Source organism: Miniopterus schreibersii (genome assembly GCF_964146895.1).
Source record: "Miniopterus schreibersii genome assembly, chromosome: 9".
Lineage (NCBI taxonomy): Eukaryota > Metazoa > Chordata > Mammalia > Chiroptera > Miniopteridae > Miniopterus > Miniopterus schreibersii.
In genome coordinates this window covers 15,742,184-15,760,677 of record NC_138118.1, presented here as the reverse complement: position 1 = coordinate 15,760,677, position 18,494 = coordinate 15,742,184, and positions in this window count along the sequence as shown.

Sequence of the window (18,494 nt, the reverse complement as noted above, 5' to 3'; positions counted from 1 at the left end):
ATGAAACAGTCCCTCTTCGCTTCCAGGGAGTGTTGTCCTGCCTGAGTGTGATGCCTGGAACCTACAGCCACGCTGTGAGCCGAGCAGCAGGCAGAAGACGGCTCAGCAGGAGAGTGACCGGGACTCGGGTCCTCGAAGAAGCCATCGATTCCCTGAGTTAATCAAGCCTGGAGCTGCCTGGCCACAGGGGTTCTTGCTGGCTGAGTATATCAGTCTGCTAGAGCTGCCTCAACCATGTCCCATAGACTGGGTGGCTACAGGACAGAAATTCATTTTCTCACAGTTCTGGACCCTGGAAGTCTGAGATCAAGGTGCTGGCTCGGTTTCTTCTGAGGCCTCTCCTCCTGAGCTTGCAGATTGTGTCTCCTTCCTTTGTCTTCTCATGGCTTTGTCTCTTTTTCTTTTATTTTTTCAGTTTTCTTATTTATTTATTTATTTATTTATTTATTTATTTATTTATTTGGGGGGGGAAGGGAGAGAGAGAGAGGGAGACATCAATTTGTTGTGCCACTTATTTATGCATTCATTGGTTGATTCTCTCTCTCTGTGTTTTTTTTTAACTTTTTTGTTGTGGTGGTGATCCTCACCCGAGAATATTTTTTCCATTGGTTTTTCAGAAAGAGTGAAAGGGAGGGAGGGAGGAAGGGGGAGAGAGAGAGAGAGAAACTCCTACTGGTTGCCTCCCGCACATGCCCTCAACCGGAACGAACCCACAACCCAGGTATGTGCCCTTGACTGGGAATGGAACCCACGACCCTTCGGTGGGTGGGCTGACAGTCAAACCACTGAGCCACATCAGCCAGCACAATTGGTTGCTTCTTGTATGCACCCTGGCCGGAGCTCAAACCAACAACCTTGGTGTATCAGAAAGATGCTCTAACCAGCTGAGCTACCCCGCCAGGGCCTCCTCCCTCCTCTCTTCTTCTTCATTAATCCTAACCCGAGGATATGTTTTTATTGTATTAGAGGAAGGGAGAGAGAGAGAGAGAGAGAGAGAGAGAGCGAAGCATCGATGTGAGAGAAACATCAATTGGTCACCTCCCAGTACTCACCCCAAATCAGGGATCGAACTCGAGACCTTTCAGTGCACAGAACGATGCTCCAACCAACTGAGCCACAGTGGCCCGGGCTCATCTCTTCTTCTTAGGAGGTAACCAATCATATTGGACCAGGACCCACCCGAATGGCCTTATTTTAACATAGTCACCTCTTTAAAGGCCCTGTCTCTAAATATAGTCACATTCTGAAGTACTGGGGGTTAGGACTTCCACATGAAATTGGGGGGGAGATTCAGTACTTAGTCCATAACAGTGGGGTAGGAAATACCCTTATTATTTAAGCCAGTTAGTTGGGACCTTCTGTTACTTGTGCTTGAGAACATACTGATTCAATTACTGTCTGAAGCAATTTTATTTACTTGTTAGCTCATTTATTGACTGTCTCTCACCAGAATGTTAGCTTCATGAGGGTTGGGACCACTCTGGCCTGTTCAGTGCACTATCCCTAGTGCCTAGGATCTTATCTGCCTTCGGCTAGCCGCTCAAGAAATACTTCTCACCTAAATTAACCAGAGCAGGCCCCCTCTCCTGACCCTGTTACTCTTGCTTATAATCCTCACACTTTACATGTAAAAAGCAGAGTCTGATAGGCGAGAAACACCAATTCTGGGCAAATGGGAAGTTCTTCATTTTGGAGATCTGGTGTCTGCATAATTTCAACAGACACTTTACTTTTTAGAAAGTCAGAAATTATGTGTGGCACCCCTCTGAGCCCCAGGGGCTCCCGCTTCGGTCAAACCAGGAGGTGAAGATCAAAGAGAACTTGACCCAGGAGCATTGACTCCGAGTTTGGTGTGAATCAGAATCACCTGGGACCTTGTTGACATAATCTGGACACTGGGATCCACTGCATAGACTCTGATTTAATGAGTTTAAAGTGCAGCCCAGGCATCTGTGTTTTTAACAAGCCATCAGGTGATTTTAACAAGCCATCTGTGTTTTGAGACCTGACTGGGGCCTGCTGGAGGAGGAATCTGAACTGAGGAAGGCTGGGGCTCTCAGTGCCCCCAGGGCTATGACTCGGCCTTCAGCCAGCCAGTCTGGGAGGGGCAGGAGGCTTGGAGACTGAGTGCCTCTCTGTTCAGGTTCAGTTGGGCCTGGAACAGTTTGGACCAGATCAACCACGAGGAGCAGGCAGTCACCGCAGGCCAAGACCTGCCCCCTCCCAGAGGCAGCTAGACTTTTGCCCTTCCACCCTTTACTGTGTGCCCTGTTTGTTTCTGCTTTTTGGTCAGTTCTGGGGAGGAGACAGACATGGCCTGAGTGGCTGAAAATGCTGCTGGTGGCTTGGGAGTCTGTTCAGGACTGGAGATAATCCAACCTACCACAGGTGTCTAAAAATAAAAGCAAGCCAGCCAGCTGGTGAGGGATCCCGAGGCCCCCCTGGGTGAGGAAGAGGCCTCTGAGGCGCTGCAACCCTCTGGGAGCCACAGCCTTCTTTTCAGCACCGCCTTGGCAGCTCCCACTGGGTCGGGTAGCTACCACTTGACCCCAGAACAAAGCTCCTCTCCTCCAGAGCAGCCAGCCAGGCTGGCAGTCTGCAGGGTTCAACCTCAGGGCCACACTGGGTCCGTTGGGACCCAGAGGGCCTTGCTAGCCTGCCCTGGCCACCAGGAGGGCTCTATTTTAAATCTTGATAGGATGGTCTGAATGGAACAGCTGAGGCAAGTGCTTAAAATAGACGGCCCTCTGTCTCCTGGTCCCACCCCAGTCCTGACGCACCCTGTTTCCCAGACCCCACTGCTGTCTGCCTGCCAAAGAGCAGAGGGGGACCAAGGCAGAGGGGAAGACGTTATTATAGTGACAGTGCCCAAGAGGAAGAGAGTGGGCAGATGTGTATGTCAGGACACAGAGCTCTTGGAGGGGTGTGTGCATGCTTTATTCTGGAATAAGCTTTTCCTGAGCATGCACTACGTTAATAGCTCCATTCTAGGAATCAATGAGAAACAAAAGAGCATGCCTGGTCCCTGCTCCTGAAGAGCTGGCGACATTGTTGGGAATTACTCATTTATTGAGCCTGACCTCGTGCCACGCACTGTTTTCAAAGCTTCCAATGCCCTAACTCATTTAATTTTCACAACCACCCTATGCAGTGGTTACAAGGTATTAATAATAATAATAATTGTTATTATTATTCTAAAGACGAGGACACTGAGGCAGAGAGGCTAAACGATTTGCCCTAGGTCACAGCTAGCGAGGGACAAGCCGGAGAGAATTCAGGCGCCAGCACCTGAGGCTGGGCTGCCGCCTTGGCACTAAACTGTCCTCAGGGTAGTTGGCCACAGATAGGGGGCTGGGAAGATGCTGCCTAAAGCCCCTTCCTCCTCCTGGAGTTCATAAGTATGAAGTAATGAGATTGTTTTTCATGTAAAAATAGAACCATAAGTTCTCAAGTTTGAAAGGAACTCAAAGGTTGTGGAGTGTAACAACCCAGCCATTCTCTGGAACTTCACATCCAAATAGCTGTTGCCCTTTGCACCTTTGGAAGGCTGAATAGTGATGCTGTTGTGGCTCCAAACATTCTTGGCTCTCCAGTTTGGAAGCTGCTTCCAGAGATAGTTTTTGAGACTGACAAGAATCAGTCTCCAGAGAGTCACATTTTTAAATTTTCTGCCCACAATGTTATTGCCTAGCTTTATCACACTAATTATTTGCCAGACTTAACTCTGAATGCCTTTTAACTATTTCTAAAAGTCAGGTCTGCTACAAACCACTCACAGCTTCACCACCCACTGAGGTTATTTAAAAGAATATGCCAGAGGCTCTTAAAAACTATTTCAAGAGAAAAGCTAAAAAACAAACAAACAGAAACATATAAAACCTGCCCTGTCTGGTTTGGCTCAGTTGGTTGAGTGTCGTCCTGTTTACTGGAAGGTCATGGGTTCAATTCCTGATCAGGGCACATACCAGGGTTGCAGGTTCAGTCTCTCCGGAATCAATAAAATAAAATAAAATAAAATAAATTAAAAAACAGAAAAACAAAACAAAAACACCCACATACAAAACCTTCTGAGCAGTGGCAGGTTTGTTAGAAGTGGGATGGGAGGGGATCATCTCCTATTGTGACTTTTGGAGGAGAGGACTCATTTATTTGGATGTCTTAATACTGCACGTTTGTTAGAAAACCAATGTCACTGCCTTATGGTCATCATTAGTCCACTAGGTTGTACACTCCGAAGGGCAGATGTCCATTTTGCCCACCACTGCATTCCCAGCACCTAACACAATGCTTGACACACAGTAGGTGCTCAATAAGTGTTTGTTGAATGAATGAATGAAATAATACACCAAGTACTAATAGAAGCTATAAGCAGTGAAGAAAGACTATATGTGGTATATGCCCATGAGCTATCCTGAGAACCTAGAGATGGTTGCCTTCCCAGAGAAATAAAAATGAACAATTCAGCCAGATGCAAACGCATTCCCCTTGAAGAAGGTTTGTAAGTGCGCTGCTGCTGACCACTCAGGACACTCAAAGATGTACAGTTAGATCTAGAACTAAAGGGGCTTATAAGTGAATTAATGGTTTTGTAATTTGTCCAAAGACAGAATGTCCTACCAAGGTGTGGGTGTGAGGAAATCTACCTGCAATTTGGAAAAAAGGAAGCTGAAGAGCAACAACTAGTTGGTGTGATCTCCAGGGAGAGGTGGCAGGGAGAAGGTGCCCTGAGTACTGTACCAGCCAGCAAAAGCCATCCCTGCAGAGGGTGACGGAACCCTAAGGGACCAATCCCCAGTGGGTAAAATCCCCTGATCCCTAGCCTCTGATTCCACACTCTAAGGGACCTTTAGACAATAGTTTGTTTTTTCAAGGTTTTCCAAGAATGTGCATTTGGAGATCTGGTTAATCGGTTTCCAGGGAATTTAACTTTTAATAACTGATTCTCCTGACCCTGGTCCACTCCAGATGCACTGACATCAATCATGCTTCTGGATCTGGGTGATCCAGCCTTGGACCACGGTGACCCCAAACCACTGCCACCTTCTCCCGTTAATATCTGTAAAGCTTTAACAAAGACAGTAAGATGAGAGGTGATAGTAATAGCTAATAACTATTGAATACTTACTCTAAGCATTTTAGGGGGTAAAATTGTGGTAACATATACATAACATAAAACTTACCAATTAACCATTTAAAAAATTTTTTATGAGTTTATTTGAGCCAAACTGACAACATGCTGGGAAGCAAGATCTCAAATGCTCCCTGAGCCATTTTTCGCCTTCATTTCCAGAAGTTTTTCATCATCCCAAATAGAAGCTCCAGAGCCAATAATCAGTAGCTCCCTATTTCTCCTCCCAGCCCCCAGTGAGCTCTATTCTACTTTCTGTCTCTATGAATTGGCCTATTCTAGGTATCTCGTAGAAGAAGGGTCATACAATATTTGTGCTTTTGTGTCTGGCTTCTTTCACTTAGTGTAAGTTTTCAAGGTTCATACATTTTATAGCATGTTATAGTACCCATGTTCATACATCAGGATTTCATTCATTTTTAAGGCTGAGCAGTATTCCATTGTAGGGATAAGACCGAATTCTGTTTATCCATTCGTCTGTTGATGGACATTTGAGTTGTTCCCACATTTTGATCATTGTGAGTAACGCTGCTGTGGGTATTGAAGTGCAAGTATCTGTTGAGTTCCTGCTTTTAATTCTTTTGGGATATACCTAGAAGTAGAATTGCTAGATTCTATGGTAATTCTATGTTTAAAACTACTTTTTGTGTATTATATCAGTTAATTGTCACATCAAACCCTATAAAGTAAATAGTATTTTAGTATCTATGGATGAGGCACAGAGAAGTTAAGTAACTTAGTCAAGGTCGCACCGCTAATAAATGGCAAAATCAGAATTTCAACTCAGAGAGTCTCACTCTAGAACCCACATTTTCCCCCCTCCAGAACCCACATTCTTTTTTTCTTTTATATATATATAAAATAGAAGCTCCAGAGCCAATAATCAGTAGCTCCGTATTTCTCCTCTCAGCCCCCAGTGAGCTCTATTCTACTTTCTGTCTCTATGAATTGGCCTATTCTAGGTATATATATATATATATCTATATACATATACATATATATATATATATATATATATATATATATATATATCTTTATTGATTTCAGAGAGAGGAAGGGAGAGAGAGAGAGAAACATCAATGATGAGAGAGTCATTGATCATTGATTGAGCCCACAACCCGGGCATGTGCCCTGACCGGGAATCGAACCCCGATCGCCTGGATCCCAGGTCGACACTCACCGCGGAGCCGCGCCCGGCCGGGCCAGAGCCTGCATTCTTAATCACTATGATAGAGCAAAGCTGTTACATGATAAGTGAGCAAGAAATGTGTGTGTTACAGGTAGTGCATACGGTAGGGGTTCAGAGCAATGAATTGGTGAGCTGGTGTGAAACTGGGACTGGAGCTGGGTGTTAAAGGGTGGATACAATCTAGACAAGGAGAGGGACACAGGCAAGGGCATTCCACTCCTGAGAAAGGAAGGCTCGGGCCTGGAGACCCGGCTGAGTGTGGTTTGTTCAGGAAGAATATCCGCAGACCAGCGTGGCTAGAACAGAATTCTAATTCTCGTGGAATTAAAATTTACCAAGATTGTTGAAATCAGCCTGGGAAAGCCCCAGATCCATAGCTAATGGGGAGTTGTTGAAGGATCTGGTGGCTTGGTCCGAGAAGCATTTTGTGCTGATGCATCGGGCAGGAGTGAGTGCAAGGGGGGGTAGACCAGGTCGAGTCTGGAGGCAGGGCCATCCCGGACAGCAATCTAGACAGGATGCCAAGAGGGTCTGGGCCAGGGGAGGGCAGTCAAGTGTGGAAGGGAACACACAGGCTGCAGGAGATGCAGGAGCGATGAGACAACAGGGCTTGGAGACTGCTGGTGGCAAGAGAGGAGACATTAAACATTAAAGATGACTCCGAGGTTTCCAGCCTGAGTGACTAGGATAAATATGACAGCACTGATAGATGACAAGAAGTGACTTTTGATCATATTGAATTGAGGTGACATTAGGACATTCAAATGGAAACATCCAGGAGGCTGTGGGAATGTAGTCGAAGAGCTGGGCAAAAAGCCTGGGCTAGGGAAAAAAATTGGAAGAAATCTTCTTATAATGAAAACAAAGAGCTTACCAAGGGGAGGTACCCCAGAGCCCCACTAGCAGCTCCAATGCTCTCTGGCCCCTCTCTGCCACAGGGTCCCAGGCCTTCAGCCAGACGGAAACGGACATGCTGCCACCTGGTTGGAGGGCTGAGCCCCTCCCCAGCCCAACTGCCTTTTCCTTTAATTCCCTGTTGCAGTGTTGTAATACAATCAATAAAAAGTAAAATACAGGAGAAAAAATACAGGGCTCTGAGTTGGAGAGACCTGGGTGAGAGTCTTCACTCCACTTACTGACTGCAAAAGGAAGGTAAGACTAATGTCTGCTTCCCTAATTCTAGGAGTTGCTATTGGGCCAGATGAGACAATGAACGTGCAAGGTTTTTTGTGAACAGTAAAGCTCCTTACCAGGTTGGTTACCTTTATTTTAATTTAAAAAATAAACGCAAGAGCTTACATGTAAGTTCTCTCATTTACCTGCCCCACGTTGAGAATATCAAATGAGATGGAGAGGAGCTACAGAGCGTATATTATGTCAAAATTTTCCTAATGCTGTCAGAGTCGGATCGCATACTTGCTGGGGCACATGATCCCCTTCACTTCTCAGCCTAAACATAGCCCCAAAGTTCCCCTTTCCAGCCCTCAGGTAATTTCCCCCTTTACATCCTACACTGGTCTGCCTCCTGCTCATCAAGAGGAGAGGAGGGCAAACCATGTCTTCCAGGCCCCTATCAAAGTAGGTTCTTGGAGGGATCAGAACCGAAGGCCTTGTGGTCACACAGCGGTTGCAAAGACAAAGTGAGCTCTGCCTGCAAACTCCTCCATCAGCTATCAACACCTCTCCGTTCATTTATGCAGCAAATGTTTCCTGAGCACTTTCTCTGTGCCAGGCCCTGTGCCGACCCCTGGGGATACAGTCCTGGGGAAGACCCACGAAGTGGAGGGCAGATGAAGCATTTGGGAAATTCTGAGCGATCACAGGTATTGGACACACGATTTCACATTTTCCAGGGCTCAGCTGCTTACTTCCTCTGATTTATTCTTGATGAACGTGCCCTGATGAAACTCAGCCCTGAGATGTTCAGAGCCCAAGGGAACTGTCAAACCCAGCTTCTCCTTGGAAAGCTCGTCCGGCATAAAGCTTCATAGCTGAGAGCTCCCGGGTCCTTTGTTCCAGGAGAAAGCACTGAACTTGAACTTGTGGAGATGGAAACGTAAAGGAACAGCTTCTGAAATGGGGATGTTGGATGTGTCCTGGCTCCAAGAAGCTCCGATGGCTTTAGGGTGCCAAAGGAAAACAACAGAGGGAGAATCCTGGTGGAGAGAAGAGCTGACCACAAGGTGTCCCCTCTTCGTCAGACCCTTGGTCTGGGTTCAGGCCCCCATGGTTTGAGGGTAAGGGTCAGAAGCTAACCAAACTCTTTCCAAAGGACTTCGGGAGTCTTGGGCCACACACAGCAACTTTGAGATGCACTAACAACACTTAGCGCTGAATTGGGGGATGGTTATCATCCCCACATAGACAGGGAACCCACCTTCTCACGGTACCCCAAATGTGGCAGCTTTGGCTCCCTCATCTGGCTTAGGGGTGTGTGAAATTGACCAGTGGGAGCTGAAGCCAGAGGCAAAGAACCTGATGTAAGATGCCCCTTGACAGACTGACTTGTGGACTCCCCAAAACATCTGGGGACCCTGGAAAGCACTAATTTTCCTCTTGGGCAGTTGAGGGGGCAAAAATCAAAATTTTCAAAGGCTTGTCTCACTTGCCTTGAATGGGCCAAAACCCTTGACCTGGTGACCTGCTCCGCAGAGGTAGTGGCAGTCCTGGCATCGTGACAGTCTGTAGACTTCTGGCTGCTCTGTTCCAGTGGGCAGTGGCTCCGAGGCCAGGCACAGCCCCGGAGCCCAAACACCCTGCTTCTCGGTTGGCAGGCTGGGTGCTAACTGGAGGCCTTCGGGCATCCCAGGAGGGGAAACAGGACATTAAGAGAAAGAATGTCCTCTGCCCGGGTCACTACCTCTTTCTTCCAAACCACAGCCCTAGAGAATCTCAGCCTGATTTCTCAGGATTTTCCCCTCGACTTTCCACCACCATCTCTCACTTCGCTTCTTTTCCTATTCTTGACTCAGACACCACAGTCTCCCCAGTGGCAACCCCAACCTGTGGCAACACCTCCAATCCCCAAGTCAAGTCCTTATGTAACTTGTCACTCCTCCTGTGGCGTCAGTGCGTGTGTGTGTGTCTATGATAGACTTTTAAACTTTTCCCAGAGGCTCCTTGGCATCAGCAGTAAGTTGATAGGTATCACTGCCCTGACTGAACAGATACAGAATGAAACGGAGACCGACTTGCCCAAGGTCACCAGCGTGACAGCCAGAGCTGGGGCACTGGGACAGCCAGGCTCCCTATCCCAGCTCAGGGGCCCCCTACGCCTCCTGAGTGCTGAGCGCTGGGCACGTGAAGTTGTGTGTCCCAAGTTTTCAAGCATAGTCCCGCTTTTCTTTGCTTTTATTTATTATCATTATTATTTTTAATCTTCACCCAAGGATATGTTTTTATTGATTTTAGAGAGAGAAGAAGGGGGAGAGAGAAACATTGATGTGAGAGAAACATCGATTGGTTGCCTCCCGTAGGCACCCATACCAGGGGTCGAACCCAAAACCTAGGTATGTGCCCTGACCATGAATGGAGCCCGCAACTTTTTTGGTGTACAGGACGATGCTCTGACCAACTGAGCCACCTGGCCAGGGCCACAGTCTCATTTTTATTTTTATTTTTATGTATTTATTTATTTTTTTAAATATATCTTTATTGATTTCAGAGAGAGAGACATCAATGATAAGAGTCATTGATCAGCTGCCTCCTGCACGCCCCTGACTGGGGATCGAACCCGCAACCCAGGCATGTGCCCTGACCAGGAATCGAACCCTGATCTCCTGGATCCTAGGTCGACGCTCAACCGCTGAGCCACGCCCGGCCAGGCCACAGTCCCGTTTTTAAATGGTCGTATCATTTTCATGAGCTAGTCGTACTCCTTAGACCATGTGTCTCAGTTTTCCCTCGGAATAAGTGGTGATGAAGGGCCTTCCCCAGTCACAGGGTCCAGGGCCCGTCCTGGGGCTCCAGCCACGAGGCCTTGTTTAGCGGATGAAGAGCGCAGGGACCACCCCCGGCTGACCTCTGCTGCGTGAAGCCCCCCATTGCTCCTTGCCCACCAGGACCCACAGTATCCTCCATGAGGTTGTCGTAAAAGCCAGGGCTGGGAGTCACCCTAGGTTGGTAGGTGAACCAGAAACCAAGTCATTATGACTGAGGTCATATTCTTGTCAGCAAGGCCAAAACTAGGTCTTCTCCACCCTCCTGCCTCTCCCTTCCCTCAGGGGAGAGGCCCTCGTCAGCCTCACTTCCTGCCAAACTAGAAAGCTCCAGGGGCGATGGGTGGCTACAGGAATGCAGAGGCTTTAATGGGACACAGATGGCATGGCAGGGGTGCCACCTCCAAGCCTCCAATTACTGGGGGAGCTGCAGGGGCAGAGGGAGACGAGCAGCAGTCGCAGCTGTGGGGAGGCAGGGCCCAGCCCCTGGAAGTGGCCTCTTGGCCAGTGCTTGGTTTTATGGGGCTCTTTCGCTCTCTGTCTTAAAGGAAGAGAGAGCCACATTCCTAAACTTGTGGGATTACTGCCTTAAAACACTGCTTCCTGTGTCTCCTGTCCCAACCACGGGTGTCCCCGTTTGGCCTTCTCAGGTTCCCCTTTACCAGCTGTGCCACAGATGGGCCCGACTGTGGAAATCACCCCAATGCTGTAAACGCCTTCCTCTGGGTCCACAGAGGGAGCCACATCCTTTCTCTGTCACATCCTTCTTGTTCCCCTCAGCAGGGGACGTTCTCACTGTTTATACCTTTTAAAGAAGTGTTTTCTAATTCTATTGTAATTTTTATTTACTGGTTGATTTGAGAGAGAGAGAGAGAGAGAACCATCCAGTTGTTGTCCCACTTATTTATGCATTCGTTGGTTGATTCTTGTATATGCGCTGACCAGGGATCAAACCCACAACCTTGGCTCTAACCAACGGAGCTACCCGGCCAGGGCTAATTCTATTGTAACTTTAAAGCCCTTTGTGTGAAATATAGCATCAGTTTTCTTCCTCATTTTACTTGGGAAAACCCCAGGTTGAATTAGTGGGAGTTGAGCTCAGATTACTGGTGACTTGCAGGGTTGGCTTGGGGGGTGCTATGACCCCGAGAGGGGCGCGGGCAGCTACATGGTGGTGGCCGGGTGGCGTGGAGGCAGGGACGAAGCTGAGGCCCTGTCCCTTCTCCACCTGGTTTCATCTCTGATCCGTGGAAGTGATTTTCCAAAGGCTCAGAGGCCCTGGGCTGTGGTTCTGCTCACCCAGAAAGGGCCCTGGAGCTTTGGCCTGGTGTCAAGCCCCGGCCAGGCTTCCCTCAGTTTGGAGCTTTGCCTCTGGAACCAAACTGCCTGGACTTGCTTTCCAAGGGGAGAAAGAGCAGGAAGTGCTGGCACTCACGGGGTTTGGGGTGCAGAAGCTGTTCCAGGCTCCTGGCAGCCTCCAGGAGCAAGTGGCCGCAGGCTATGGGCTGATGACTCAGGTGAGCTGCGCTGGACAAACAAGCCCGGGTTCTCATCCCAGCAGGGCGACGACTGTAATTAGCTGTCCTGTCATCACTGTACCACCACCTTCTGAGGGTGGGCTTGCCAGGCCCTGAGCCCGAGCCCGAGGGACTGGCAGGAATGTGGTTATCTTGGCCTGTCTTATTGCCCAAAATGCTTCTAGAGCTGGGCTTGGAGCCGAGCCCGTGGCACCTGCGTTGTCTGATGATGTCACTGAGGCTGTTGGGCTAAAAGAGCCCAGCTCAGAGCAAGGGCATGAGGCAAGGAAACTCTGGTATGTCTCCCCGGAGCCCAACACCTCTTGCTTCAGCGCTCCCTTGCATCAGGAGACCCAAAAGACCAGGCAAACTGGAGAAACTTGGCAAGAGAAACAGTTGGGCTGAAGCCAACAGGGTAGCCAAGTGGCCAGGTGTGCCGCTAAGGATTGTCATACCTGACTTGCTTAAATAATACTAAAAGAATAGCTACTACTTACTGAGCACTTACTATGTGCCAGGCACTGTTCTAAGCACTTCACGTATCTCATTTACTTCTCAAAACATCCCTAGGACATAGCTGCTAGCGCTGTCCTCACTTTATAGATGCAGAAACAGGCACGGAGTAGCTGGCTCAGAAGCACACAGCTGGTAAGCAGTGAACCCAGGATTTGGACCCAGGCTACCAGAACGTTCACCTGATATGGCCTCTCTTCTGCTGTCTTTGGGGCTGCAGCGCAGGAAGACAGCACTGAGGGAACCCCAGGCTTCTGCGTCTGGCCCAGCTTCAACGCCACCTGTGTGACCTTGGCTCACTGCTGACTCTGGCCTTCAGTAGAGGCCGGGAAGGAGGCGGGGGTTGTTATGCCAAGTAGTCTTTGCATCCGGGAGTTTCTAGTTCAATGTCGCTACCCAGCATGCAAACAGCCTGAGGAAAGGCCCCTCTCTCCTCCCCCCCCGTTGGAAGTGTTCACTCCTGATTTTCAAGGGCAGCTTCACGGGCATTTGAGCAGGACAGTGATAAACTCGTGGCCTTGTGCCACTGACTAATAGGGCCAAGCTGCTTCCCCACTCCACGCCTCAGTTTCCCCACTTGATTCAGTGGAGACACTGACTTCTTTGTGTTCAGTGCTAATTAGTCGGGGGTAATTAGCATTAGTCACAGACTTTGGAATCCTCACAAGGAAAGGGTCATCTGCGGGGTCGCGGCCGCACTGTGGCCACGATGACACACCGCTCTGGCACGTGCACCTGTGAACATGTCTCAGAGCTTCATTAGTGGCTTTGCTAACTTTGTGGTTGGTGCTGGGACAGCGCGAGGGAGACACCTTAGGAGGGCTGGCGCGTGTGCCAACGTGCTGCCAATGGCTTAGCGTCCCCTGGGCTTCCTCTTGCGGCTGAATTCCCATTTAATCTGCTTCTTGTCCTTACTACCCTTGCCTTTAAGCCTGGACACAGGGTCCTAACCCTGACCTTATCTATTTTTTCCCCCTTCCCTGTCCCAACAAACATCCATTCTCTCCCTACTGACTATTTCAGTAAGTGCTTTTGGTCTCTCTCTCTGAACCTAAAGTAGAAACAAGGCAGCTTCAGCCTTCAAGGAATGTGAGTTTGGCTAGGAGAGACCTGGAACAAAATGACAAAGGAAGGATGATGCTGCCCTGGCTGGCGTGGCTCCGTTGGTTGAGCGCCATCCCGTGTACCAAAGGGTCACCAGTTTGATTCCCAGTCAGGGCACATGCCTGGGTTGCGGGTTTGATCCCCGGGTCAGGCGGGTACAGGAGGCAGCCAGTCAATGTTTCTCTCTCTCCTCCCTCCCTCCCCCTTCCTGTCTCTAAAATCAATTTTTAAAATGATGCTGAAAATGAGTATAATTTATTTGAAAAAGTAAGTGCTATGCTGTCCACCGACGCTGGTCTGCTGGTAATTAGCATAAAAGGGGAGGGGAGGTTGGTTTGGTCGCTGCAGTTCCAGCGCGTGAGGAAGTGAGATGTGGAGCACGGGCGCCCTCTAGCGGCGCTGGAAGGCACTGCTGCTTGACGCCTGGGCCCTAAGGCCACACGCCTGGTCTCCACTGACTCTCAAGCAGGCTGCAGTGACTAAAGCATTTGGGGACCTAGTATGGTGGTTAAGGAGGGGAGATGTTCCTGTCACTTAATATCGAAAAAGTTGTTTTTCACTTGTCATCTAATTTCTTTGGATCTACAGAAGGAAGGGCTCGCTTGTGGTTTCATATCCATTTTTTTCCCGTGTTAGAGAAGCAGCTGCTGAAGCTCATGGAAGACCAAGACCATGGCACTGCTGGAGGGCCTGAGCCCCGACATATCCAGACCTGTCAACAGAGGAAGGGGGGTGATGACTGTTGCTGCCTAAACCTAACAGGAAGGATTAAGGGGACAGAATTCAGGAGTGGTCTTGTTCTGTACACATAAAAGGTTGGTGGGAAGGGAAGGGAAATCACCTTCTGTTTAAAAAAAAACAAGTAAATCTTGTCATATGCTACAACGTGGGTGAACCTTGAAGACATTATGCCAAGTGAAATAAACCAGTCACAAAAAGACAAATGCTGCATGATTCCACTTATATCTAAAGGAGTCAGACTCATAGAAAGTAGCATGTGGTTACCAGGTGCTGGAGGAGAGGGGGACATGGGGAGCTGGCATTGAGTGGGCCTTGGTGCAGAACAGTATGCATGCAGTTGCCATTGCTTACTGTACTCTCAAAAATGGTTAAGATGATAAATTTTATGTTATCTGGTTTTGGGTGTTTTTTTTTCACCACATTAAAAAGAAATGACTACTCTACTGCCCCCTTCCCTTCCCTTCCCTTCCCTTCCCTTCCCTTCCCTTCCCTTCCCTTCCCTTCCCTTCCCTTCCCTTCCCTTCCCTTCCCTTCCCTTCCCTTCCCTTCCCTTCCCTTCCCTTCCCTTCCCTTCCCTTTCGAAAAATGATGCCCAGTATGAGTGAGTCAGCTACAAAGAATGTTTTTTGTATATCTGTTTGCATATAAAATATCTACCAAAAGTAGGTAATATATTATTTGGCAACTTTCAAGATAAAACTTTATTATTAATCTATCTTAATATTGTCGCTTATTGCTATTACTTGGACGGTTTCTCACCGACCTTATATCAAAGGCATACAAAAAGGATCGGAGAAACAATGAAGTACAAAGACTTTTAGATACTAGGGACGGAGGGAATGTAAAGTTACCAGAAGGCTTTGCTAGGCCACAGATTGCTGGCTATAGAATTATAAAGATTAAGTAAGACTTTTTAAAATTTGTTGCGCAGACAGTAATGTGGAAATTAAAAACCCAAAGAAAATGATGTATTTCCATTTTAATACATCGGCTTTTCTCTGCTAGTCCTGGTTATATAAATCCCGGTGGAGGTGAGCCACGCCCGGCTGGGCTTTATTGATTTTTAGAGAGAGAAGAGGGGAGAGAGAGAAACATCAACTGGCTGCCTCCTGCACATCCCCCCACGGGGGACTGAACCCACAATCCGGGCATGTGCCCACGTGCTGTGACCAGGAATCAAACCAGCGACCTTTTGGTGCACCTGATGACGCCCAATCAACTGAGCCACACTGGCCAGGGCTATTTTCAACTTAGTATAGGTTATTCTCAACTTATTATAAGTAACCATGTACTGAACATCTTCATGTATATAACGTTTCCTCTTTTGAACTATAGTTTTGGTTAGAAGGCAGACAGTATATTAGGAGCACAGATGGCCCAAGCTTGAATTCTGGTCCCCTTTCTTACTGGCTGTGTGACCTTGAACAAAATATTTAACTTAGTCTTTAGCTTCCTTGTTTGTAAAATGAGAGAGTAGTTGTATCTACCCCACAGGACTGTTATGAGGCTTAAGTGAGGTACAATAGGTAATGTTTAGAATATGCATGTACTTGCAATGGTAGCTATTTGCAGTAGTGGTAAAATGGATGTTCAGGGTTCTCCTGTTCAAGGCTCTTCCTCTCATCTCACATCCCACTGAGGCTGACTCCTGCTGGAGTCTTTGCTTCACTGTCACTTCAAAATGGCTTGAAAGCCTGGCCGGTGTGGCTCAGTGGTTGAGCATCGACCTAGGACCCAGGAGATCGCTGTTTGATTCCCAGTCAGGGCACATGCCCGGGTTGTGGGCTCAATCTCTGCGGGGGGCATGCAGGGGGCAGCCGATCAATGACTCTCATCATTGATGTCTCTCTCTCTCTCTCCCTTCTTCTCTCTCTGAAATCAATAAAGATATATTTTTAAAAAAGGCTTGAAACCCACCCAGCCACCCGGGTACTCTCACGTGGGTTTCCTTCTCCCCCTTTGATTCTAGTTATGGCTGGACAAGACTGGCTAGGAATGGACACGGAGGCTGAAAATGATTTTCATCTCTGTGACCTTGCTTTCCTCATGAGAACAGTGAGGCCTTGTTGGTGAATCTGGAATTCCTTCCAGGTCTGACATTTTATGTTCCAAATCCACCCTCTTGAGGGCTTGTTACTGTTCTACTGCGGGAAACAGCCCACTTATTCTGTATGTACCTACCGGGAGAGTGATAGGCAGCTGACGGAGTGAGGAGAGGAAGCTGACATTTCTACCCATCATCCGTTTTCCCTGCCGTCACACCTCTTAGGGCCTTCTGGTCTCCCCAGTGCACACTGTGCAGACACCAGAATGATCTTCCTAAGCACCAAGGTTATTTCCTTGCTCAGAAATGAACAGCTTCTCTCTTCCCACAGAATCAAGACCAAACTCCTCCTCAGTATGAGATTCCAGTCTGGCCCCATTTCTATCTCTTATCCTCTCTCCTACTCTAGAACGCAAAGGCCCAGCCACAGCAGAACACCTGCTCTTTCAGGAACATCTGAAATTCTGCTCATTTACTCACAATGTTCCTTCAGCCTCAAATGCCCTTCCTTTATTCAGTGTCTACCATGTGCCAGGCAGATTTAAGTGTTGAGATGATAAAACTGATAAAGTACTTGTTCTCATGGAGCCTATATCTCCCAATCATCTCTAAGGCCCGGCTCAAACCTACACCTTTCTTGAAATTCTCTCCAATTCCATACGTGAGAATTAATTTCTTGTATACTTCTATTTAACACTCTTTGTCTTGTGCAATATCTGTGTATAAATGTGTCTTCCAGCCTGGACTATAAACTTCTTGAGGGTAGAAACCAGGCAGTCGTGTCTTTTTGCATTATATAAGGGCCTCACACATGGAGGAGACTTAGTGTTTCTTGAATTACACCACGTTTATCCTAATGTTTCCATTTATAGTTAAAAAAAAAACAAACACCCACCAAAACAAAAAACTGTGGCACTTTGAGAATTTCAAAGAAATGTGAATACATTTTTTGGAGGGAGGTACAGATTAAAAATTATTGTGGAAAGCCCGAGCCGGTTTGGCTCAGTGGTTAGAGTGTCGGCCCCAGGACTGAAGGGTCCCAGGTTTGACTCTGGCCAAGGGCATGTACCTTGGTTGCAGGCTCCATCCCTGGCCACATCCATGTTTCTCTCTCTGTCTCCTCCCTTCCACTCTCTCTGAAACGCAATGGAAAATATATCCTCAGGTGAGGATTTAAAAAAAATTATTGTGGAAAAACTTAAAATATACCCCCGTTATTATAACCTGGAACTTGGGCCTGTAGTCCATTTGAATATCTTGTGTTAATAATTCTACATCACTCCTTAAGAAATTGTGACCTAGAGGCTATGAGCTTCTAGAGGGCTTCCCACCTTGAAACAAAGGTTTAATTTCTGTAACCATTAACACTGCCATTAGTCAGCTTCTAAAGGTACCACGGGGACCGATGGTGAGGAGTCAAGCCAATCACCACTGCCAGTCAGAGGGCCTCTTGGAAAATCACCTGGAAGCAGCCTCTACTGGCCTCGCCTACTGATAGAGGAGCTAGCAACACTATTTACTCTTTTAAAAGTCAGGATTAGAAATGACATTTAAAATCTGATATGCATGGCCCTGGCCAGGTGGCACAGTTGGTTGGAGTGTTGTCCTGATGTGCCAGGGTTGTGGGTTCAATCCCGTCAGGGCACATATAAAAATCAACCAATGAATGCATAAATAAGTGGAACAACAACTCGATGCCTCTCCTTCTCTCTCTCTAACACACACACACATATATATATAAAATCTCAATTAAAAAAATCAGATATACATGGGGAAAAAAAACCTCTTTAAAAACATTTATGCAAACCATGACCTTAAACTGGATCCTGATTTGGACAAATCAAATGTAAAGAACATTTTGGGAACAATTAGGAATTTTGAATATGGACTGGGTATTAGATGATATTAAGGGATTATTAATTTTTGTTGGGTATAGCATGTAGAAAAATATTCTATTTTTTTATAAAGTTTAGCATGGGTGGAATATTATGATGTCTATTATTTTCTTTAAAATATTTCAGTACAAATGGAGTGGGTTATAAAACCAACCAACCAGTTACTGAAAGAAAATATGACATTTCAGGGAATAACTACTTTCGAGTCTTCATGGTCCCTTCACCAGTAGGCAGTCTTATTTCCATGGGGCAGGTCAATCTTCACCCTGGTGACTGACACTCCCCACCAGCAGTGAAAGCCTTGGGAGCCCCACTCAGGGGAGTCATACATTAGAAGGCACATGGAGAGGGGTCTCTTCTGAAGGGCCTTCCTCCCCCTGTTATAGTCTCTTACTCTGTTATCTAAGTGAAGAGAGAAAACGATT